The sequence below is a fragment of the Cryptomeria japonica genome, chromosome 10 (assembly GCF_030272615.1).
Source record: "Cryptomeria japonica chromosome 10, Sugi_1.0, whole genome shotgun sequence".
NCBI classification, from domain to species: Eukaryota; Viridiplantae; Streptophyta; class Pinopsida; order Cupressales; family Cupressaceae; genus Cryptomeria; species Cryptomeria japonica.
Genome location: NC_081414.1, coordinates 371,885,595 through 371,912,171, shown reverse-complemented (window position 1 = coordinate 371,912,171; position 26,577 = coordinate 371,885,595).

Genomic DNA, 26,577 nt, shown 5'->3' with positions numbered 1-26,577 from the left:
TAAATCCTAAAAAGTGTGCATTCAGAGTGACATCTGGGAAATTACTTGGTTACATCATTTCAAAGAAAGTAAATGAGGTTGATCCTGAGAAGGTCCATGCTATAATGGAAATGCCACCTCCAAAGAATATTAGTCAAATGAGAAGTTTACAAGGACGTCTCTAGTCAATCAGACACTTTATTTCTCAACTAGCAGATAAAGCTCAACCCTTCACAATAGTATTAAGGAAAGGAGTAACATATAGCTGGGATCAATAATGTGAACAACACCTTCAACAAATCAAAGAATACCTGTCTAATCCACCAATATTGATGCCACCAATTCAAGGTAAACCATTGATTCTATACATATCAGCTACTGATTCATCACTAGGGGCACTTCTGGCACAACATGATGAAAATAAAAAGGAAAGAGCTATATATTATATCAGCAGAACCTTGGTATCTTATGAATTTGGCATTAGTCTTTGCATCACAAAAATTGACACACTACATGTTAGCACATTCCATCAAGCTAGTAGCTAAGATTGATCTGCTCAAATATCTTCTCAACAAAGCAACACTTACTGGAAGATTGGCTAAATGGGTCATGGTTATTATAGAGTTTGATATTGAATATGTAGAACGCAAAGCCATCAAAGGACAGGTAATTGTAGATCAACTTGTTGATGCTCCGCTTGAAGACACTCAACCTTTGCATATATAATTTCCAGATGAATCTATCATGCACCTTACTCAACAATCATGGAAGATGTTCTTTGATGGTTCTTTCACTCAACATGGTTCCGGTGCTAGAATACTTTTTATTACTCCTAAAAAATATTCAATCCTAAAGGCTTACAAGATTCTCTTCCCTTGCACAAACAACATTGTAGAGTATGAAGCTTTGGTAAATGAGATCAAGTTGCCTATTGAATGGAAGGTTCAGCTAATCATCAACCAAATCAATGATGCATAGCAGACTCAAGATGAGAAACTGATTCCTTATAAGAGAATGGTGGATTATCTCAAGAAATATTTTACTTTTGTATCATTCCAGCAGATTCCCAGATCCGCAAATAGAGCAGCAGATGCTATGGCCACCTTGGAATCTATACCAGAGTTACAAGAATCTAATTTTTGCTTTGAATTATTGATGGAAGAGTTACATCACCCTGCCTGTGATTCTCCTAAGTCCCAGATAGTCTGTTCTATTATTGGACATGACTCATCTCTCTACAACCACATTTAATCTTATCTACGAACCAAATTATCCCACAAAATCTTACCCATAATCATAAAAGGAACCTAACCTAAAATGCTTCACGGTACGTTATTATCGCTAAGGATCTATTTAGGCGAGATTTGGATAGTACTTTCTTAGGTGTCTCGAAACTGAAGAGTCCCAATGCACATTATCTGAAGTCCATGAAGGTATTTGTGGATCTCATTCAAATGGTCTAACTTTAGCTTGGAAACTACAAAGGGCTGGCTACTACTGACCAGACATGGAGAAAGATGCTATAAAGTTTCCTAAAACTTGTGAGAAGTGTCAATTACATGGGAATCTCATACATGCTCTATCAAGGGATCTCATACCCTTCATTACACATTGGCCTTTTCATCAATGGGTGTTTGATCTCATTGGCCAAATATATCCTGCATCATCTAACGGACACAAGTTTATTATAATTGCCACTGAGTACTTCACTAAGTCGGTAGAAGCGGTTCTAGTCATCAAAGAAATCGGTAAACAAGTAGCTATGTTCATCCTTAACCATATCATCTGCAGGTATGGGATACCTTCATTCATTATGACTGACAATGGAGGACAATTCAAGAATAAAGATCTAGATGAGCTCTGTGAAAAATTCAAAATCAAACAACACTGGTCATCCATATATTACCCTCAAGGTAATGGACAAGCTGAAGCATCTAACATAAATATGTTGACTATTTTACACATAACAATAAATAAATTTGGGAGGGATTGGCATCTGCAGCTCAATCCTGCATTATGGGCTTATAAAACAAGTATTAGAACACCTACTGGGGCTACACCTTTTCTCTAGTGTATGGATATAAAGCAGTCATACCTATTGAGGTGGAAATACCATCTTTAAGAGTTTCTTTGCAAGGTCTTGTTACTAATGAAGACTACTGAATATCTAGATTGCAAGAACTCGAGTTGCTGGATGAACATCGGCAAGTGGCGTTTGATCATCTGAGAGACTATATCAAAAGAGAATGTCTAAAGGATATAACAAGAAGTTTGACAATGAGAATTTCAGGTTGGTGACCTTGTTCTAAGAGAAAATCCTAAAAAAATAATAGTTTCGAGACAACAAAGGGAAGTTTGAACCCAACTGGTTAGGTCCCTACATCATTACTGCAGTCTTTGGCTCTGGTTCCTATCAGCTCTCAACATCGGAAGGAGAACAGCTCCGTGAACCGATCAACACCATCCACTTGAAAAAGTTCTTCACTTAGTATTCTCTGCTCTGGCAACCTGTACAGCTAAAAAGTCCTGAAAAAAATCATAAAATGTCCTCAGAAGAAAAAAAAAAAAAAAAAAGAATATTTGCCAAGTAGGTGAAAACCTGGCAAATAGGCACCTCTTGTACTCAAGTGCTCCATCTATCAACGCAATGTTGGCATTTCCCACTTTCCTACATCTTTGATTTCACTTGTACATATCTTTTAGTCGCTTTTGTGACATATTGGTTCTTTTGGAACCCTCATGGCTTGAAACTGGTCAATGTCCTAGTCTTAGGGTAATTGACTAAGCATCCTACGTGTCCTAAGCAGTATCAACTAAGTCATCATTCTGTCAGTGATACCCAGTCGTCCAATCTGAGTCAGTCACCTATCTCCTAACTACTGAAGAGTTTTATCACTGAGTAAACAAGCAAAACAACATTACTGAAAACAATCACTAGACAGTTTGAGATATGCATGGAATTTTCTTTGTGTGTTGTCTTTTATATTGGTTTTCGATTATTATTCCCTCTTAGTAACTCAAGGAATTCTATCTTGACTAAGAGGATCAAGGATTGAGGCATACTATTTTCTTTGTTTTCTGCTTGTAGGAATTATTCTGATGATCTAGAAACATCTAATCAGCTGGGTGTTTGTGATAAGTGCCTTCACATTAAGGTGAAATTGCCATGCATACCTCGACTCTACTTATTTGTATGTTCTAGGGACGTTGGCATCATTTCTTTGTCTTTTTTGAGGGAATTTCTTTAAATGTGCAATCCGGATGCATGTGTAATCTGTCCAAGGATATGAATGAAAAAAGGGTCATTGCGGACGAGATAATTAATATTGCACATGAAAAGAAAGGAACTCTATTCTGCTTGTTATGTTTGTAAATGCTCAGTGATGAAAATTAAGCATTTCAAATCCAGTGACTAGTTTTAAGTTGCATTGATTTTGCCTTTTGTGCATTTCGAGTGATTTCTGCATGATAACAATGATCTCTTTATCTTCTGAATGAGAGTTTGAAGTATCATCATTTCCCCGATCGAGTACTTGCATATTGAGATGTTAGCTGCATACATATGCATCTTATATAGATCCATACATTTCATTATACACATTCATTTGCATTCATATTATTGCATAAGAAAACTAAATTTTTTATTTGCATTACTAGTTACTCATTTTCATCATTTATTTGCATATGAAAAGAAACAAAAACAAACATCCATATTCATTTGCATTACATACATCCATACTGGAAACAAATATGCATACATATAGAATAAAGCATATAGAAAAACATCTCATAATCAATCAACACAAGTACAGTAAAATCAAATCAGGGTCTCGTATATATCATCATATAATATCTCGAAGTACAAATAAAAGTCTCAGGGTACAAATGATATCAACTATCATCTACAATCTCCCATCGGAGTAAGAATCGTATAGGCTACAAAAAATGGCCTATATAACAAAATATAAAATCTATAAAAATCTAGCTCTCTACCTCTCCCTCATCGTTAGGTGGTGGAGGAGATGGAGCCTACTGACTAACATCTTGCCTAGGTGCCTGAGCTCCCTCAAATCGAGCCATATACTGAGAATATGGGACAACCTGCTGCACTACAGGAACTACTACACTATAAGTTGCAACGTAATTAGTTGCTCGGCTCATCTGGTGCAAAACCTCCCACTGAAGAGTGTCTCGCTTTGCCCTCATCTCAGTGAGTTGTCGATCTCACTTTGCCCTAACCTTAGCCAGTTGTCGATCTCTCTCTGCCCTCATCTCAGTGTGATGACGATCGGGCTCAGCTTTGAGCTTCGCCAACTATCAGTCCTGCTCTGCAAGCTATGTCTGAGCTACTATCAACTATGACTACAAACTTGCTACTCTTGCCCTCATAGACCGTGCTGCATCAGCTACCCCTTGCTCCCTCATAGGCTCTTCGCCTCTATCTCCACCCTCATCTCCACCCTGCTCATCCCTCCTCTGTCGCACCTATCTAGGAGTTGCTCACCCCTCATCTCCTCCACCCTCTATTGTCCTAGCACCACTAACCCCCACACCAACGGCTCCAAGGGATCCGCCTTCTCCTCTCTGCCTCTATCTCCCCCTAGCTGGTACCCTATTGCTTCTGACACTAGGATCACCACATGCCCGCCTAGGAGCCTCTACTCTTCGTCCCTATCCCTGTCCCTGTCCCTATACCTATGCCTCCGCAGGGGCCTCATCCTCAGCCTCCTCTATGAGAGGTGCATGCTCAGCTAGATCTGTAAACCTAGGAAAGGGATGACTCTGAAACCAATCCCTATGTTGGGGCAATACCCCTGCATCTACAATATCATCCAGGTAGTCCCACCGAAGTCATTGTAACCCTACCAGCTCTTGCATGCTCAATGCATAGGACAACCTAGGAGCCCATCCTTGTCTCTCCTCCTCCCCATAATGGGCGTAGGCAGTGAACTCCTGTGAAATCCCCTGAGGCCTGCCATACTGCCTCATAACTCAAGATACAAAAAATCACTTAATAACTATCACCAACCTGCCAATGAGAGGATGAGTCATGAACATGTCACGCCGCACAACTCTCTAGTCGTCCCGCAGCTCAAGACCCATGTATGGTCTCCATACAACAACGATCAAATCATCAAGCTGTCATCACTTATACTCTGTCTTGCCCAGATAGGGTTGAGTAATGTATCCATAATATCTATAAATGATCCGCTGGTGTGGATCTCTGGCATCATCCACAATAGGTCTACAAACTGGGATATGCTCCCAGGCCCATATCTATAAAACCAACACTCCTGCTACCATGCTCTTCCCCTCCTTGTATACAACTTCATGCATCTCATGATACATGTGGGGTAATAGACAAGAACCCCACCCTAATCTCTCAGGATGATCCAAAAGTCTCTCCAGCATCCTGGCCCAGGCACACAAAAATCCCTGTTGTCCCATGTCCGACATGATGAAACATCTAATGAAACTTGCTAAGACACATGCCAGTGGAAACTGCTCACTGTACTTGGCCATCATCACATCCCATGTCATGGCCCTCTCAAGAATGTCCTCATCATGAAATATGCGTCTGAGGGCTAATATACCAGGACGTTGAGCAAAATCATAGTCGACCTTATCCCCAGCAAATAGAATCCTCAATATCCTGTAAACATCCTCTGGAATGATTTTCATCTCCCCAACTGGTAAATGGAAGGTGTTATGCTCAAAATGAAATTTCTCAACCAGTGCAGTAAGCATCCCATGATTCACACGGATATCCGGCATGTCTAAAAGGTGGGTAAACCCACACAAGTCAATATATGCTCTATCAACATCAGATAACTCATGAACTAGCTTTCATCGTTGGAGGATAGACACACCGAAACAAAACATGTGGCAATTGAACCTGCAAGAATCAAACAACAGAGCATAGAAAGTCATTCAAATTTTGCTACAAAACAAATGAAACATCACGCAAATCCAAATATATCAATTGCAAAATCAGATTTTCATGTTTACACTCTTAAAAATGCTCATTGTTTTCCATACGACATTTCACAATCTAAGCAGAAACTCGTAAAAGTTAGGAATTCATGTAGCACGACAAAAGACTCCCATACGACAAAATAAATACACTCGCATGATAAAATGGTCTATCAAGCAAAATACTCGTACGATATGCAGGGAGGTCCCAGACGAAAAAACTAATGGCCTAAAATGACAAAATAATAAAAGACAGTTTGTCGTACGAGACAAATTATCATCTCGCATGACAAAACGACACTAATTGGTTTTTAACACCATGAAAAACAAAAAAAAATCAATAAAAAATCAAAATTGATGAAATAAAAAAGCAAAAGATTAGTCTCTTACCGCTGGCTCATAGTTTTGCGGTCGATTATGACGTCTTTGCCGCTCGAATCGATGCTCCTAGATCGGAATGACCATTTTTCTTCGTAGAGGGATTTTCAAATTTGAAACTTGGAGAGGTTAAAATGAATTGAAAATGACACTTGGACCCCTTATATAGCCAAAAACCTAATTTTTCAACTTGCTCTGATAGACATGAAAATTGTACCCTAAGCTAATTTGCTCGTCCTGATTCCATTTTTGGGATCAAAATCGAAATCCGAGATCATTCTTCTAGTCAATTTCACACAATTGAGACCACTTAGCGCTTTCAACATTCTCATTCTTTTCTTCAATTTGCATTCAATTTCACATCAATCAACCTAAATCTTCAAATTATCCTCTAACTAATTTTTATTCCCTTTCAATTGCCAATTGTTTTTCTTTGTTTTCATATTCCTCTTGTTGTTGACTAAAAGATGTGTCTTCTGGTAAAGTAACTTGTCCATACCCTAAGCCTATTTTGTCTATAGTTTGCTGAGTATGAGGCTGAATAAGTTCTGAGATATTTTCTTTTCTTTTTCCTATAGGACCTGTTCCGGTATATCCCATTCTTCTAAGAATTTTAAATCCTTTTCCATATTTTTCTGTAGGTATTTTGACATTGTTGATTTTTTGTTGACATTATTCATCCTTGTATAGCCATTGTAGCACATCTTTGTCTTTTGTTTCCTCTGATAAGGTTCCAGCACTAACAAATGTTCCATCAAATATCAGAAGATGTTTCACAATTGGTTGTTGTTTAGAGTTTGATGGTTTTCCAAAGGATTTAGGAGAAAGTGGTAATTATGATATTGAATATTCTTTGTTCCCTCTATCTCTTAGCTGCATTTGTTTTTCCATACATGATAAAATAGAGGCAAATGATTATTCCTTAGATTATGTGTTTGAAGATGATGCCTCTCTGTTATGTGGAACAATGAATTCTTGGGTCATTTTTAGATTGCTGCAGTATTGAAATGGATTTGAATATGCATATATTGTGATTTATTGCCCATTGTAGGGAAATTTTACACACTGGTGGTATGTTGATGGGACAACTTGCAATTCATGTATCCATGGTCTCCCCAGGAGTACATTATATGATAAGTCCAAGTCTAGAACTTGGCATGCTTTGTCTTTTTGCAAAGGTCCCACTCTGATGGGTAGTATCACAATTCCCTTGGAGGAACGTTCTTCTTCATCATAGGCTTTTATGGTGATCTTTTTCTGGACATCAACTGCATCTTCTAAATATCCTAAGGCACGAACAAGACTCAATGAACAGATATTTAGGCCAGCTCCATCATCTATTAGAACACGTTTAATGAGTGTTTTGTGAATGAGGACTTCAATATGCAAAGGAGCGTTGTGGGGATGTTGTAAGGACATGTCATCTTCTTCAGTGAATGATAAGCAGTGAGGGGTTGTGAGGTGTCCCACCATGGTTTGGAATTGATCGATATCAAGATCTTTGGAAACTATTGTATCTACTAATGCTCGTTCTAGAATTTCTTTGTGTGCAAGTGAAAGCTTTAACAATTCTAAGATGGATATTTGTGCTGGTGTTTTCTGCAATTGCTCCACTAGACTGTATTGTTTGGTAGTAGATGATGTGTTTGTTGTAGGACACGACAAAATAACTTTGGCTTTGCTTCTTGTGATAGCGTGAGCATGTTCTTGATTTTGTTTTTCTTTAACTACAATCACTTTTACCACATTATCATATGTATGAGCGTAGTTTACCTTCGCTTTACCCTTACCATTGTTTGTTGTTGATGATTCACCTTTCTCATAGTTTGGAAGCGGAGTTTTAAAAGTTGCATGAGATTCATTTGTTGTATGTACATCCATTGTTATTACTCCATTATCAATCATATCTTGTATGATATGTTTCAACTTTTGACAACTATCTGTATGATGTCCCTTGTTTCGATGGAAATCGCCATACTGATTATCATTCCACCAAGGTGGTTTGATTTGAGGTTCGTAGTTCCTTTCTTCTGGTAAAGTGATCAATTTGTTTGTGAGAAGTGTCTTTAGTGCTGACCCAAGGGATTCACAAATATTTGTAAATTGTCTTCGAAAGAAAGTTTTGATAGTTTCTCTTTGGTGATTGTTGTTTTGCTGAGCCGCTGCTGAGTGAGTGGATAAATTAAAAGTCGATTGTTTTGGTTTCACATTGTTGTTATCCACTATTCCATCATTGACTATATTTCAATTTTTATTCCAAAACTTTGGTTTATCATTATGGTTGTTGTTATTGGCATTCTTAGCAGGATGGACTCCTTTTTTGTATATTTTCAACTTACCTTTCTTTATCATGGCTTCCTCCATTCTAATTCTGTTATCGATCATTTTTCTGAAACTTTGATTTCCTTGCATTTTTAAGTAATAACTCATTTGATCATTTAAGTTATCGATGAATATGTCCATTTTTTCATATTCTGGCACTGTATGAGGATACCACGAGGCTAACCATCTCCATCGTTGTAAAAATGTCATGAAAGTTTCTCCAGCCTTTTGTTTAACATTACATAGGTCTAGCATTGTTACTTCATGTTGTATGTTGTAAGAGTATTGTGAAACAAACTTATCTACCAATTCTGAAAATGATCTGATTCCAGGTGGAAGTTTGGAGAACCATTCCATAGCTAGTCCAGTTAAGCTTTTCGAAAATAATCTCATCAAGTAGTTATTCTCATGTGCAAACTCCATACTCATTGTGCAAAATTCTCGTATATGATATTGAGGGTTAGTACTTCCATCATATTTTTTCGTATCTAGGAGTTTCAAAACCTATAGGAATTGGTATCATGTTTAGGTTTCTATCAAATGGATAAGGACAAATTTCTTGTAGTGAGTATCTTCTAACATTTCCTCTTTGCATATCTTGAATTTGTGTTTGCATGGCTTGTAGTTGTTGTGTGAGAGTTGTGATAGGATTATCAACATGATTTGTTCTTGCATGACCATGATTTTGTATTCTAGGAGGATGTGGATCTCTTCTGGTGTCATCTCTAGTTCTTCTTGTATCTTCATTGGATTGGATGTTATTCAAAATTTCTACTTCATCTCTTTTGGGTATGCAAGTTTCTTCATTGGTTCTGGTGTTATTAGGAATTGATGTGTCATTCATGCAGAAACCAAAAATGTCCTCATATTGTTCGATATTAGGGGGAGGATCAATTTTCTTTTGTGTCAATTTGTTCACATCAAAATATTGGGGGAGTGTTGCACAAGATTTGGCTAACATTAGGAAATATTTTTCTTTTTCTTCTTCCAACAATTTCTGCATTAAATTGTCAAATTGAGGATCCTTTTTGATGTCTTTAATGTTTTGTTCTGTTATTTCTCCTTCAACTTGTATTTCATCTTCATGTTCCATGATTATATGCTCTTCAATTGTTTTCAATGTTTTGATTTCTATCTCTGCGATTCTTCGTCTCTGAGCTCTAGTTAGAACGGGCATACACGTGTGTTAGATATTGTGCTAGAATTCGATTGTCCAAAAGTTGTTTTCGGTAAGTAATCAAATGTCAAGGTAGATATGCTAGAATGATACAATACGAAAAGATGATTCAAGTGTTTAAAATTTTGCAAGTTTTTCGATCTTCGGTTTTGGAGTGCAATGATGGTGATTTGATAAAAACCAACTCCAGTAGGAATGATATATCCTACGATGTGGGACAAGATTGTCCTGACCAAACATTTCAATTTCATGATAAAAGATGATTGATCTTGATGAGAAACTATGTTTTGAGTGATCAGTTTACCAAAGAGGGTGATAATGCACTTTGAGATGTTTAGATATTGAACTTGTTAAGGGTGAGCACTTTGAAAATCTTAAGGTGTTTATGTTCTAAAGTCTAATTTTGATGGATGATAACTTGACCAAGAAAACCAAGAAGACAATTTAAGCACATAACAACAAATAACAGATGTTTATGAATACTGCAAATTGATCAAGCAAAATGACAGACTTGAAAAAGTCATGCAAGGCAGCAGTTCTGGACTGGTAAACACAGAGACTCGTACAACAATAGTTCATGAACCATACGACAAAATATATAATACTAGACGACAAATCAAAAATTTCTTTTGAAAGAGCAGAGACTCGTACAACAAAACTTTATAAACTGTACGACAAAACAGATATCTCGTACAACAGATCACCTGACTCGTATGACAGATAACAGGACAATGAAAAATATGTTTTTTTTTGCCGGATTTGATTAGTGAATTTTGTTGTTTTGCTTATGTTTTCCAGATTTAGATGTCTGATTATTTTTTTTCAATTTAGGGATGAATACACAGCAAACACATGATGTGATAAGTGACTCCAAGCAAGCTAAACCCTAAGGAAGTTGGCTGAGAATGAAAAACTTTGCTTGCAATCTTAGGTACACACCCAATAGCTAATCAGAATACGACTGCTAAGTCTCACACAATGGATTCTCAACGCCATATTATCTGACTCCAAATGCTAATGGGGGCATGATATGGCAGGTGTCTTGGGAGAGTTACTATCTCTCTTGCACAAGATTATCACCCTTTCGAAGGTGAATCAGGTAGCTTCTATTTTAACTGGTACTAGTAAGGGATATGTTCGATGCGTCGGGGTATAAACTCAATTAAGAGATCTCCCAGCCTTGAAAACCAAGGTTTGCTATATCCAAAGATATGGAGGAGAGCTATTCCCGAGCACTGTCGTTGACTTGATTTTCATCAAATCATATTTATTTTATAGTGGGCTAGATTACTTGGCATTAGCCATTCCCACTTCCCCCCACACTAGTTGTAATGGATTTAATAGTTTTTAGCTCCTCAGGATGGCAGGCTTGCTAAAGATATGCACTATTGAAAGCAAAAGATGAGTCTAGCTTTCTGATCACCTAAGAAAGGTGAGAGCATACTCGCCTATCATCAAAAACATGAAATACATGATAGTTCATTTCCCTTAGCAAAATTGAAGTGTGCCTAGAAAACTTAAATGAATACACAAAGTTTAGTTGAATTCATAGGCAACCTGCAAAATAAATTCGTTAGTAGTCTTGATTGTGTTTTTGAAATTGGTCTGCAAAAAAAATCTCATAAATAGGTTAGGATTAGTGTTAATAAATGATCAAATTCAACATAAAAATCCTAAAAATTAGTCTGTTTGAAGACACAGATGCAGAGATTCGTACGACATTATTTATGAGATCAAACGAAACAGCTTTAAACTTTAGACATAAACCAAAATAGACTTGTACGACATAGAATTAGCAGACAGAAATTCATACGACATGCATTTAGCTCTCGTATGACATGCATTTAGCTCTCGTACGACAATGAAAATGAGTTCGTATGACACAAGATTTACTACCTAGAAATTCGTGCGACATGAATTTATATCTCATACAATAGGGCAAATGAGCTCGTATGACATAGGATTAGGCTTCACCCCCAGACTAAAAGGAAGTTCGTGCAAGTTGGAAAATCAACTTGTACAACATTCTGAATCAGGTCTGGCAAAGATGAACTTTTGTTGAAGCCTGAGAGGCCAAAAATGATGATTCCAGCGCCATGATGGGTGTCAAAATGTCGTACCTGTGAAGTGTGTACCTATTATACCTATAGTTGCAACACAAAACACTCAATAAATCATTACAAGCAATGGTTGGAAAATTAATCAACGAAAGATAAAACCATAGCTAATCAATCTATTGCCTCCTAGTAAATGCGAGTATGAATTTTTCTCTCAGATATGGTTATGAAAATTCTAGTGACTTGACTACACTTAAATGGAGGATTTAAATGATGAAGATGCATGATCTAGCAATGATAGCATGATTAAGCTACATGATTTCATGATTATTCTAGAAAATAAGCTAGAATGAAGATGCAATTAAGATAAAATTGAACATGATAACAATGCTAAAATGATAAACTAAGATTGCATATGCCTATAGTAACAATTCTTGAATGCAAATGAGATGGGTTTTGGGATAGGATCCTTTGAACTCCAAAATGGGGTCTATTTATAGGATTTCCAAGGCTAGGGGTGAGGTGGCAGGAATCAACGGTCGAGATTTGATCTGAAGATATCAATGGTTAAATTGGAGGTGGGTTGGCAAAGAGGTTGGATTGAAGGGAACAATTGGTGGTAGGTAGGAGAAGGGGTTGGATGAAAGGGAACATTGTCATCTCCATGGTGACAAGTGTCAAGAAGCTTCTAGAAGAGGTTAGATGAAAGGGAACACTTAGTGACAAGTGTCACAAAGCTTTGCTCATGAGAGGGCAAAGTGTTAAAGGAAATGGGACATGGTGGTTAGGATGTGCAAGCTAGGATGGGGTTAGGCAAACCCGAGGTTAGATGGAATGGATTAGGTTTAGGAATGGTTGGGTTAGGTGGTTAGAAGTTAGGAGAATTTGAATTTAAAAATTCAAATAATAGGAAAAGGCTAATTAATTTCAACAACTCATGATTTGATTTGTTTTAATTAATTAGGGGATTTAGAAGAAATGAATTTGATGGGGGGAATTAATTAATTAAAGGGGATTATTGAACTGAACCTATTAAATAAATCCTTAGATTTATTAATAAGTAGATGAAAAGGGAGAATTTAATCAAATTGCTTAGTGAATTCAATTAAATTCAGAAGGGGGATTAATTAAATAATTGTGTATTTAATTAATTATCTTCAGACCATTTTTAGGTGTATACAGTATCCGCTTCTTGATCAATCAAGTTCAAGTTCAGTATCTTTGCTCTTCATCGGTCCTAGTTCAATCAAGTTTGGGATCGGTATCGCTTTAATCAACTTTGTTCAATTTCATTGCTTCAAAATAAGCTAAACACCTCGCTCTTCATCCGGTTCGTGATCAATCAAGTTCAGAACTAGTATTTCTTAGACATCAACTATTCTTTGAACCAATGTGTTGCTCGCACATTAATTCAAATAGGAGCAAATGTAATACCCTAAAAATGGTCATCTAAACCATGGGCCCCTAATCTCGACAACATCACCAAGGTCCTAACCAAAGGCAATTAAATCAAATTTGAGCACACATTCTATTAATTCTTCAATAATTAAATGTCACATGGCAAGTGAATTATTCTATATTAATTAAATATTTATTTAATTAATTAAACCATTCCAAGAAAATCATTTTGATCAATTATCCTGTTTAATTTATTAAATATCCTAGCATATTTAATTAATTAATAAATTTGCCATTAATCATAAAAAAGGAATTAATTTATTACAAAAGAGGAATCAATATGCAAAGCAAGAGTTAAATTGAAAATAAAATAAAAGAAAATAATTGAGAGAGAAATTAAACTTGAGATATTGTTTCTTCTTCTAAATTGAGAACTTGAAATCAGAAAAAAATATTTAAATGATTTATTAATCATTCTCTAAAATTGGAACTCCAAGCTTTTGAGAAAAGAAGTTAAGTTGCATCGAAAAGACTTTTTTCTTGAATAAATCAAAGAAATTGCATGGAATTGCCTATTTTTATCTCAAGTGCATGGAATTAATTGAATTTTATCTCCAATGCAAACTCGAACTTATAATCTGAATGCATTTCAATCAAACTATAATTGGAATCTATCCCAAGGTTAACTGAATCTGATCTCTCAATTATTTCAATTATCCTAAATTGTGATTTTTCTTGAATAATCTCAACTGCTCGTTGCTAATTGATCTTGACCATTGGTCTCTCTTGTGATTCTTTATAAATTCAATCTTCATCTCTCATTCAAAACACCCTGGAGATTTATTGTTATCATACAGTTTTTGCTTTGGAGTCATTGAAGATATTGTGCTTGCTTTTTGAGATTATCACATCTTAGTTTAGCCTTTTTGCATATTTAGTTCAATTATGATTGCTTGAATTCATATAGATTACTATTCATCCATCTATTATAATCTTGCATCCATTTATCTTGATATCATGCTCATATAGATTAAATCCTTCGTATCTGTGTAGTCTAGTCACTGTTATTGCTTATATAAATCTAAGAGCAAGTCTATACTCGCATCTTTTAGAAGGCAATTGGTTGATTTGTTATGGTTTTATTATTTATGCTTATATCTATCTAACCATACATGCAATGACTTAATTGAAGTGTTGTGTCTTACAGCTTGCAGATACTTATTCCACTTTTCACACACACACACTATTGAGGTAATCTTCCAGAAGCTTGTCAAGGTTGTTGTCATTATCTTCCCAATGTCTCGTTTGTATGAGGATAACCAACCAAAACCCTGATGGTACAGTGAGAACAAATATTATGAATGCCATCGTGTCCAGGTCCATGATAAACAAAATTATATGAAACTTAAGAATTTTATCCAGGACTTGATTGAAAAGGGTGATGTTGAGGCTGTGGTTGCTAAGGCTAGCAACTCCAATGATAAGCTCAAAATGTATCAGGACCCCTTCCCAAGCATGGTAAAGATAAAATTTAATTATCTCATGCTGTCCAGTATGACTACACCAATAAAATCACTGGATTTGACTCCTTGGTAATCCGCATTGAACCTACTAATACTCATGTTAACACCATCACTATCCAAGAAGATGACCCCATGTCAACACCTCATTGACCAAGGGTTACCATTCATGGAGCCTCACCTCCTCAACAATATAGTAGACCCAATCAAGATAAGATAGTTATCCAAGGTGGTTCACCTTCCAATTCATCTCCTCAAAATGACTGCAATGTCACCACCCGTAGAGGGAGAGTAATAATCCAAGGAGCTACTCCTCCACAATCTTCCACATCATCCACCAACCTCTACAATATCCTTGACAATCTCAGTAGAAAGCCTAAACAAATCTCCATCCTTGAGCTTCTCAAGACCTCACCCGTCCACAAAGAGGTCCTTGAAAAGGACCTCCTGAAATCTTGTGTTCCAAACAACATCAATGTTGCTCAATTCCAGGCCTTGATAGGCAATCTCACTGCCTAGCATGACCTATGTTTTTACCTCCAAAGATGCTCCATTTGTCAATCCCTCGCATAATAAACCCCTTCATATTGAAGCCATTATACATAAGCACAAAATAAAGAGAGTCCACATAGATAGTGGATATGGACTAAACCTTTGTACATATAAATTGATCAAACAACTGGGTATCTCTGAAGACTTTGTTGATACATCTGGTAAAATTACAATAAAGGCATACGATGACATAGAGAGGGTCTCAAAAGGTACTATCACATTACCTCTTCAAGTGGGCCCTACAATAGTGGAAACTACCTGCCAGGTTTTGGACCTTGGTCTCCCCTACAATATCCCCTTGGCCATCCATGGATCCACTCCATCCAAGCTATTCCATCCACCTACCATCAATGCCTCAAATTCCCATACAATGGTAGATAAATCACCATCCCGACTAATCCACAACTTTTTTAATACTGCAAACTCCTTGAAGTAAAACATCCCTAGCATTGTTTACTCAATGCACCTGCTTCACCACCACCATCTGATGCTTCTAATGTCACGTCCACCTCCACCCAACCCGAGATCAAGGTCAAGATTATTAACAACAGATGTGGATAATATACCCTTTAAAATGCACTTTATGTGGGGCATTTCCCTCCTCTAAAATCTTATGGTAGGCCCAAGGAAAATGAGGTTTAGAGGAAACCTACCATCAAATGTAAGAAAACCATCTTTCAGTAGTGGGGCCCACTTGATGAAGAGAGTCTTGAAACTGATGTGACCTCCTGGGTCTACAAAGAGGGAAATGAAGCACCAACAAACATTCCTAAAGAAATGTATCCTAAGGCATCGACTATAATAGACAAGATAGGTTACAAAGGACATGGTCTTGGACCTAAGGAATAGGGAAGAAAAGCACCCATCTCACCAACGTCATACAAATACAATAGAGGCTTGGGTTACTTCCCAATGCCTCAGGTCACGATCGCTAGTTCTCTGACACATCCTCCCTCTGACATCAAAGACTGATGAAGAGAAATTCCACGAAGTGCCTTTTGAATACCTCGATGACTTTTTCGACAATGCCTACGTAAACACCATCACCCCTGTCACTCCTTCCACCTCATCAAACCTATAACTTGTATACCCAAAAGTCATTGACTGGGACCAACAAGGGCCACTGACTCTTGACATTTGTGCTTGTGATCAAGCCTTCTTGGCAATACTAAACATGCAAGACCTTGATGATCACATGACAGTAAAAATAGAATCCAACTCAACAGGGAGGCATACTTTGTCAATCAGGTCAACTCCCTTGGTCGCAAAAATGAACATAAAAAGAAAAATCAAAAGTCCCCTAGGGAAAACCTCTCCGAGGCACCTTCAAACACAAAAAAAAGTAAAAACAAAGGACGTATCTTCTAGTGAAAACCTAGATCAAGTGCTAGAAGATGAGGGACTTGACCTACCTACCATGTTTTCTCTGCAACTAGAAAGATAATCACTCCTCATTGAGGAGACTGACACCATTAACATAGGTACCAAAGAAAATCCAAAGAATGTGCTTGTTGCGAAGACCCTCATAGACCAGGAAAAGTAGAACATTGTAAACTTTTTTAAGGAGACACAAATCAACTTTACTTGATCTTACGCTAACATGCCATGGTTAGATCCAGAGCTGGTAGTGCACAACCTTGCTGTCAAAATGGATGCAAAACTAATCAAACAAAAACTCCATAAGATGTACCCTTAGATTGCATTACTTGTCAAAGCAGAGTTACAACAGATGCTCGACATTGGCTTTATTAGGCCCATTGACTCTCCAGAGTGGGTCTCAAACATTGTACTTGTTGAAAATCGCAATGAAGGCATACACATTTGCACATACTTCAGGGACCTCAACAAAGTGTGTTCTAAGGATGATTTTCCTCTACCAAACATTGGCATGATTGTTGAAATTACAACTAGGCATGAGATGATTTCTTTGATGGATGCTTTCTTTGGGTACAAAAAAATCAAAAGTGATTAATATCAACACAATAGCTTTTACCACTCCTTCGGGAACATTTTGTTATTAGGTCATGCCCTTTGGATTAAAGAATGCAAGTGCCACCTATCAAAGAGCAATGACAATCATCTTTCATGACCTCCTACATGACATCATGGAAGATTATGTGGATGACCTTTTAGGAAAATCAAAGAAATGTGAAGAACACATTTCCATTTTAAGAAGAATATTTGAGAGACTGGAGAAGTACAAGTTACAACTCAACCCTAAGAAGTGTGTCTTTGGAGTCACATTTGGAAAACTACTAGGATTCATTATGTCACATGGAGGAATCGAAGTAGATCCAACAAAGGTCAAATCAATCATGGAAACACCTCCTCTTAGGACACTCAAGCAACTCTGCAACCTATAGGGCAAGCTTTAATCCATTTGATGGTTTATAGTACAACCTCCAGACAAATGCCATCGGTTTTCCCATCTCCTATGCAAGGGCACAAAGTTTCAATGGGATTGCTTGTGCCATAATTCTTTTGACAAACTTAAAGAATATTTGGCATCCCCTCCAGGATTAATGCCTCCTATCCATGATCAACCACTACTTTTGTACATTTCAACTACTTTAGTGGCCTTGGGGACATTACTTGCACAAACTAATGATCAAGGTAAAGAACACACAATCTACTACATAAGTTGCACACTAGTAGGATATGAGCTAAACTACGTGCCAATAGAATGAGCATGCATTGCAGTGGTTTTTAGTACTCAAAAGCTTCACCTTTATATGCTCAACCATAAGACCATTCTCATTGCAAAAATTGACCCCCTCAAATACCTTCTATCAAGGGTCGCTCTCATAGGATGTATAACTAAGTGGGTTATGCTACTTAGCGAGTTTAACATTGAGTATGTAGACTAGAAGGCAATCAAAGGACAAGTCATTATCGTCTAGTTGGTCGATGCTCCCCTATAAGGGGACCATCCCCTCATTGAAATTTTTTTGGATGATTCTATCATGACACTTGCACAGTACACTAAATGATAGTTGTAATTTGATGGTTCTTGCACGCAACATGGATCGAGGGTAGGCTTTATGTCGGTCATCTCTCAAGGTGATTGTATACCCGTCTTACAAAATAGTCTTTGCATGCACAAACAACATCACAGAGTATGAATCTCTCATTACTAGACTCTTCCTAGCTATTCAATGGAAGGTCACTGACCTACACGTCTATGGAGACTCCCAACTTGTCATTAAGCAAGTCAATGATGAGTACCAAACCAAAGATGACAAGTTGTTTCCTTATCACTATATGGTAGAAACCTTTAAACAACACTTCACTACCATTCAATTTGAGAAGATTCCAAATACTAACAATAGAGTTGCATATGTTATGGCTACTATCAATTCCCTCTTATAGATGCTAATAAATAGTCAGACATGTGAATTCTTGGTCAAGCATCTTCTTGTCACAGCATATGATGTCCTTGAGTCTGACATGGTATGTGTCCTTTTTGGTCCTAACTCCCCCTAGTATCAATAAACCTACACTTACCTTCATGATAATACCATTCTCCCTCACCTCTCTAAAACCCAACAACATACTTTCATTAAATGATCAACTTGTTACACAATCCTTGGCGATACCCTATTTCGAAGGCCTTGAATCATCTTTGGGTCTATCAGAATCGCCTTTGACTAAGCTACAATAATAAAGTAGAGACCCAAGAGTTTGACATTGGTGACCTTGTGCTCATGGAAAATCAGAAAAATCTTCAGTATTGTGAAATGAAGGGCAAGTTCAACCCTGATTGGCTCGAGCCTTATTTCACCACTGCCAAATATGGCTCTAAAGCTTATCATTTGGCCACACTTGAAGCCAACCCTTTGTATGAGCCTATGAATATCATGCACCTAAAGAGATTCTATGCCTAGTGTTCAGGGAATACTAATTTTCAAAAATCAACAAAAGATAATAAAAAAATACAAAAAAAAATCATAAAAAATACAACAAAAAAATAAAAAATCATTTCGTCCACTAGTGAATAAGACTATGTGGAGCTATGGGCAAGTACCTTGGTGAAAACCTTATTTTAGGTGTCAAGGTAAATAAGTCAGATCCACCATCTATTTGGATGCTCATCGTGCCTTCTTGCATCACTTACACCTCACATGCTTGTCATTTTTTGCCATTCATTCCCACTATACCCCTCACCTTCTCCCATTCATGTAGTAACTCTCTATCGTGGTTTCTCCCCTAGCATCCATTCATTGATCCTCTATCCCTACTCCCTACTGTTGAGATGATGAGCTATATTCCAAACCCTGAATAAGGATTGACCCATCATACTGAGCTTTCCCATGTACTTTGAGCTTATCCTATTAATTTGAGATTCTTCTTGATTTGCATGTCAATCAAACACCCATCCATACTGTGATAATTAAATCTCAGTGACGATGTCCCTATCTACATATGCACTTCCATCTAGTTCGTTGCCACCTTTTTAGTCACATTTATTATCTTGGCACATTGTGATGCATCCTTCCCATGTCTGGCACTTTATCCAAATCTTTGTCCTACCCTTAGTAAGAGATATTAGTTGGCCATGTGTATGTCATTTGCATGATTGGTCTTTTTGCTTTGATTTTTCTCGTGTCCTATGACTACTCCTATCTAAGGCTACCTTGATCAATCTATATCTTGGTATGTCTTGGGTTGGTGTATATTGGGACATCTTTTGTGGTATGGCATGTTTGATGGTTTCTCCTATATGATCCAACAATCTCACACTTACACCATCATCGGTGTTGGCAAACCTATGTGCAGTGAGATAACCTATTGCTTGAGAGTTTAGTCCATGCCTTGGATATTCACAACATCCTGATTCCTATAATCAGTAATGTAGATAATCACTGGCAATATCAAAACTATGTTTTCTCTCCACATTTACACAACAAAATCCCATCCACCCACTCATGCCATTTTATCCGCTTTCCTTGGAGATTTTGATTTATTCATTTTACCTCTCCTCTCTCCTTCTTCTCCCCATTCTATTTCATTGTATTATGGTTGGTACATCACAAAAAATTGCCCATCTCCATTTTGCATATTCATATCCATTGCATCTCCATCATCCGCACCATTTCATTAACATATGCATACCATCAACGTTTTACAAGATATTTACATTATTATTTCAGGATCATTTTCATTTTAGGATTCAGTTCCATTGCATTTCATGTTAAGATTCTACTGGGTGAAAATTTTGTAAACTTGTAAAGGGTTACAAAAAAGAGTGTTTCATGACAACACTCAAGATAATATCTCTCGGAAGGCAAGATGCGCCCCCTCCTAATTATAAGGACTGCAATTATTGTACTTTCTTCTATTTCCCCTTAATTTAAATAACTTGAAAACTTGCAGTTTTACTTAAACTAATTATTTTGGAAAGTGAAGTGTCCATGAAAGAACAGTGTCTCCCGTTACTTTCCTCTTTTGAAAATGACTTAGGGATGGGAACTCGCACAATCAAGAACTCAAAAGTTCTTTTTATGTACTATAACTCCTATCAACCACTGTAACCCAAACATATGATTAGGTCAAAGACTGACAGATATATTGAAAGATATTTTACTCTAACTAGATAGTCTATGCAGCACAAAGATTTCACTTTCTATCTTTTGAAATTCAACTCGAGGGATGATTTGCAAAAGCATAAAGACTTGAAACAATATTATCTTAACCAGATCCCAATTATTGAATCTTCAAAGTAACTCAAAGATTACCTGTAAAAATCCAAAGTTCTTCAATATCCATCATCAATAAATTTCACCAACTTTAATCAACTGAGAGCATATGATACTAAATGACATAAGAACATCAATATCACACAAAGATTGAATTCAAAACAAAGTTTGAATACTAAGATTCAATCCTTCGTGATTAAATTATAAATTCACAAAAAGAACACAAAGTTTCAACTTGTTCTTCACTTGGGCAAAGTTTTGTTGCATAAAATAAAGATGGAAAAAGATACTTATTAAAATAATAACCCATATACATTGAAGAGGGGTGCAACATGAAAATAGGAAAATATAACTAAATTATGACTAATTCAAAGAAGAGTTTGATTTGATTTAGGACTCATGCACTCAGTAGGTGTACAAGAGCAATTACAAAAAGACACTTGAAGTGTCGTTGCATAAAATAAAAAGCCACTGGAGAACCACGAAAATGACTAAGTGTCACTTTCTTTAGGTACTTCTAAAATTCCTCAAACTTCTGGAAAGAATGCTTCATCTAAACTCCATCAGGTCACTGGGTATCACTAGTGATGATCTTGACCCTAGTAATAGAATCATCCAAATCAGTACAACATTTCTTATGCTTCCTCAAAATAGTATCCAAGAAATCCAGGACAAACTGAAGGTCAACCAACTTATCTATCAAAGATAGAGAGAATCATCTCTGTCAACTTCAACAATTACAAGCAAACTGAATTCTTTAATAACCTCATTTACTGGTAGCACTTTCTCATCCTAATCAAGGAACACACATGGAATTTTTGAAACCTTTGCAACAATCTCTTCCTTCTTGTCAGCACATTCCTTTAAAGCCTTCCTCATATCCTTGACTAGACGCTCAAGAATGTTCATTTTGTGTTCTAAGGCTTCTTGTTGTTCCACATACATGTGTCAAGAAGGAATAACATTATTCTATATGAGTTCATAAGGATCAAAATCTTCAAATTTCAACCAAGCCTTAAAATCTCTTTCTTGCATTTCAAACTCCTAGGAGAAGACTTCTATGGTGCTACCTATTTATGTCCTAACGGTATCAAGGTTGTTGACAATGGTACAAGATGAACCTATGAGTCATGTGCCTTGAATCAACATATGAACCATCCATTCTGCCACAACTCACTATGAGATGCTGCTTGCTCAGCTCTTTTAACAGCCTGCTCATCCAGGGATGAAGATATTGGCTCAATAGTCTTAGAAGACTTATTTACCTTGATTAATATCAAAGTGAGTTGCTTGATCCTTGTTTTGAGATGATCTTTATTGACCTTGTCCTCATCATATCTGGCAACAAGAGCTTCCAAAGCTGATATTGCGTCACCTGAAGCAGAATCATGAGTCTATTTTCCCAACTCAACTCAACTCTATGTATAGTATAATCTGTATCCTACACTTGATCAATAATTGCATCTTGGGGAGTAATAGCAACCTCAGCATACTTGTTCTTATTCTTATCGACCTTAACTCTTGACAGAGTCTTAGCCTTCTTGGTAGTTTTGGGTTTGATAGGGACAAGTTGACTGAAATCAAAATATATAAGGGAAACAACTTGCTTCTTCCTTTTCAGGGTATTAGAAAACAACCAAGGTGGCAAGGCAGAATCATCTTCCCCACCAACCACCACATCCTAGGAGGGATTGATAGAGTCCTAAATGGTTGTATTCACAAAAGAAGAGGCTATGATAATCACATTGGTGGGATTTTCTAATGAAGATTCATTTGACCTAGAAGTCAGCTCATTGATGAACTTATCAAAATCATCTAACATAGATGTAGACACTTCGAACAACATGGGAAAAGTCCGAGAAAACATTCTCAATATTATCACGGGGTGTGTCTAGGGCTGACTCACTAGCACTTGTGGAAGATCCATGAATAACACTTGCAAAAAGCAGAGACTTAGGATCAGAAGTAGAGACAAGAACTTGCAAAGTTGTAGGAGAAGATACCTGAGGTAGATGTTCATTTGTTTGTGACAACTCTTCTATGTTCAACTCATCTTGTTCCTGATCACCCTCTTTTTCATGAACTAACTCTTCATTGGGAAGTTCACCCTCCTCCTATTCATTTGGACATCCAATTCTGATATCTCCTGAATATTAGAGCCTGAAGGCTCTTCTTGAGATTTACCTTTCTTCGATCCAATTGTGAATTTTATATTAGGAGCCTTTGTCGACATAGCAGGATCCTGTTTGTTCTTTGTTCTAATATCTTTCCCATTGGGCCAGTAGTGTCATCATCAGAAGCAGAGGATAAAGGTTTTAAAGGAATGCCATGCAAAGATAACCAAATATTAGTATTCATGAGAATACTCTAAAAACGTGCTCTGATGGAAGTGCACTCCTTTTATGACCACTGAATGAGAAGCAAAGGAGTAGAAGAAACCTTGTTCTTCTCATACATTGGGTCCAAGATATCACCGTCTTCCTCCAAATCTTCAGGAACATCGACAAGGCCAAAGTTCTCAATTTGTTCAACTATCAAGCAACGATAATCAAGTTTCCTTATATTATGCTCGGACCTATAATCAGACCAAACATCTTTGATGTGATGAACATGCACGTATGCCTTCTTCAATTTGTTTCTCATCCCTCTATAGTCAAAGTCCTTCCTAGCTTTGAAGAATCTTATAGTGACTCTTCTCATCTCATCCTCCATGGCTCTGGCCTTGAAAATAGAATTGATAGAATATCTTCCAATGGAGATAGAGAATTTCAAACTTGTCTTATGAGAACCTGATTGAGACTTGTGTAAAGTTTTCATCTGATGAGCAAGCTCCATTAGCACAATCTTGTTAGAAGGATATCTAGGAAGCATGAAGGGCTCACCATTGAAACTGTAGCGTCGTAAAATTGCGACACTAGCAATTTCGACTGCATTTGGGTCTTCACGATGGCGGCGCAACGTTGAACCTGAATGGAGACCCCGAAACCTATTTACGACATCAAAAATTGCATCTTTCTGCACCTTGGCCTGATCCTCCTTTCACACTATTGTCCCGGGAGGTGGGACCATGGCGCCCAGCGCCTTGGTCCCTAGCCCTATTTTGGGCCCGGTCTCTTGTTGGACATCGGGTCTTCAAGTTTGCAATTTGGAAAATAATGCTCCTAGGTCGGCCTAAGGTCAAAAAAATTAGTCTCCTAACCCTAATTGACAAGTATATAAACTACATTTCCCCTCCCAGAAAAGAGGGTGAAAAAACATATGTGTGCAAGAGGCGGAAGCGATAGGAAAACATTCAAACATTCAAGCATTCCTTCAAGCAATTGAGCATTCTAGGTCTCCATTCAAGGCTAGGTGTTGCATTCAAGACAAGGATTCAACCATTAAAGAGGAGATCACCTACAACATACAACATACAGCATCATTACACCTTCGCATGTAAGAATACAACATTCTTACAACAAGGTATCAATACTTGATTACATTACAAACACTTACATTTACAACATTCTCATTTCTTGGTTAATTCCAAAAACTGGGGTTTGACCTGAAGGCAAACCCCTAATCCCTAACCCCCCAATCGTCCTCTCTTTTATGTGTGTAGGTTGCAGGTATGCGGTTGTAATTGAAGATCTGGAATCCTTGTGCAGAGATGAACAGATCCCCCTTCATTTCGCGGATTTTTCAGAGGACCGTGTGCACTCCGGGCGCCATCGTCCCTTCAACTTTTGCTCAAACTTGCAGGACAACATCGTCTCGACATTTTATCTCTAATTTCAGGTCCGTAGCTTCATCCCGTATCCCTATCTCCGTCTACAAGCGAATTTTTCTTACTTTTACATAAACTCCTAGTTCAATCCTTCTATCTACATTCTTTACAAAAGAGGGTATCCTTGATGTCTCAACCATTGAAACTCATTTAGAATTCAATCTTGCATTGTGTGGGATTGGATCTTGTGAGTTTCAACCCCTCTTTTGAATGTAAAGTCTCTCCTAAGTGAAAACCGTCAATCCTAGTGACCTCCTTTCTCTCTCCTTGGAGTGGGGGAACACCTAGGGTTCGATTTTTTGCTTTACATTTTGGTGAACCCGACGTGAATATCCTAATTCTGATTATTCATGGTTAGATCTGAAAAAAAAAATTGCTTCCTTAAATACATTTCCATGTTTGACCTTTTGCAAATTTTTAGAGGTTAATTGCATAAAAACCCTAAATTTTCTTTTTAGTAATTCAGCTTGTGAAATGTTTAATTGTTAATGCTTGTTTCAGATCTACCCTTCTATTGCAAATTGTCAAATCATATTTGTGCTTTAATTCTAAAAATTAAGTGGTTAAGTGTCAAAACCCTAATTTTTAAAACCCTCTTGATTCAACCTTTGACCGATAATTTCACTGATCAAAACACCTCCAAATCGGCTGTAATTTTGGATTCCGCAACAAAATCACAATATCTCTCATCCCTGAAAATTTTGAAAAAAGTTGCGAGGACCGTGTGCACTCCGAGCGCCATCGTCCCCGACATTTTTTCCAAAATTTTGGGAGCCAAATCTTACTGTATTTTTCTGCTAGAATCCAGAATCTTGGCTGATTTCATCAATTCTAACACTTTCAAAATTAAAGTCAAAGTTGGTCTAGTGATTGCTTGGATTAAGGCTTATAATCATTCAAAAATTGTTGAAATTGAAATTTTGTGTTAAAATTGTATTTCTTACTGTCCTAAATCTGAAAAGTGTGTTGGCATTCATTCGAAATTTTAGTGCTTTATTCAAATTCTTGCAGTTTGTGACTTTTGAAATTAAGTGTTTAATTGCAACAACTTTGATTTCTGCTTTCAAAATTGAATTTTGCATGAAATTGAGTCAACTTTTAAATTTCAAATCTTGCATTGCTTTTAGTATTCCCTCTAAAATCATAAAATTCAAAATTTCAGTTTCCCTCTCTTTTTTCAAAATTCAAATTTTGCACTCTTCAACAATCTTGGTAGGGTTCAATTTTGAGATTGCAACTTTAATTTGGCCTATCTACAGATCGTAAAATCACTCAATTTTTTCAGATTAGCTTTAAAATCATCATAACTTTCATTCCTAAAAATTTCAAAAAAAGTTGTGAGGACCTTGTGCACTCCGTTCGCCATGGTCCCCGACATTTTTTTTGAAACTTCAGGAGATTGTCATGATTGCATTTAACAGCTTAAATCTAGGAGATTGGATGATTTTATTGAAATTTGCTACCTCTAAATTCGAAAATAAATTCAAAATTCAAGATCTCAATTTTCAAGATAACAATTAAAATTAAGTGCTACCCCCTTGGCCCTAATTTTCAATTGTGCCTACCTTTCTTGGAAGTTGTGTTTCCCTCTTCTTTCACAAAGTTCAAATTGGATAATTATTATCTCATTGTTCAATTTCGCCAACTTTATTTTCAAAATTCAAAATCTTCTCTCTCTCTCTAGTGCATGAGTTTTACAACAATAAGCCCTACTTACACTATTCCCGTTAGACGAAGCCTTAGAATTAAGTCTTTCCAA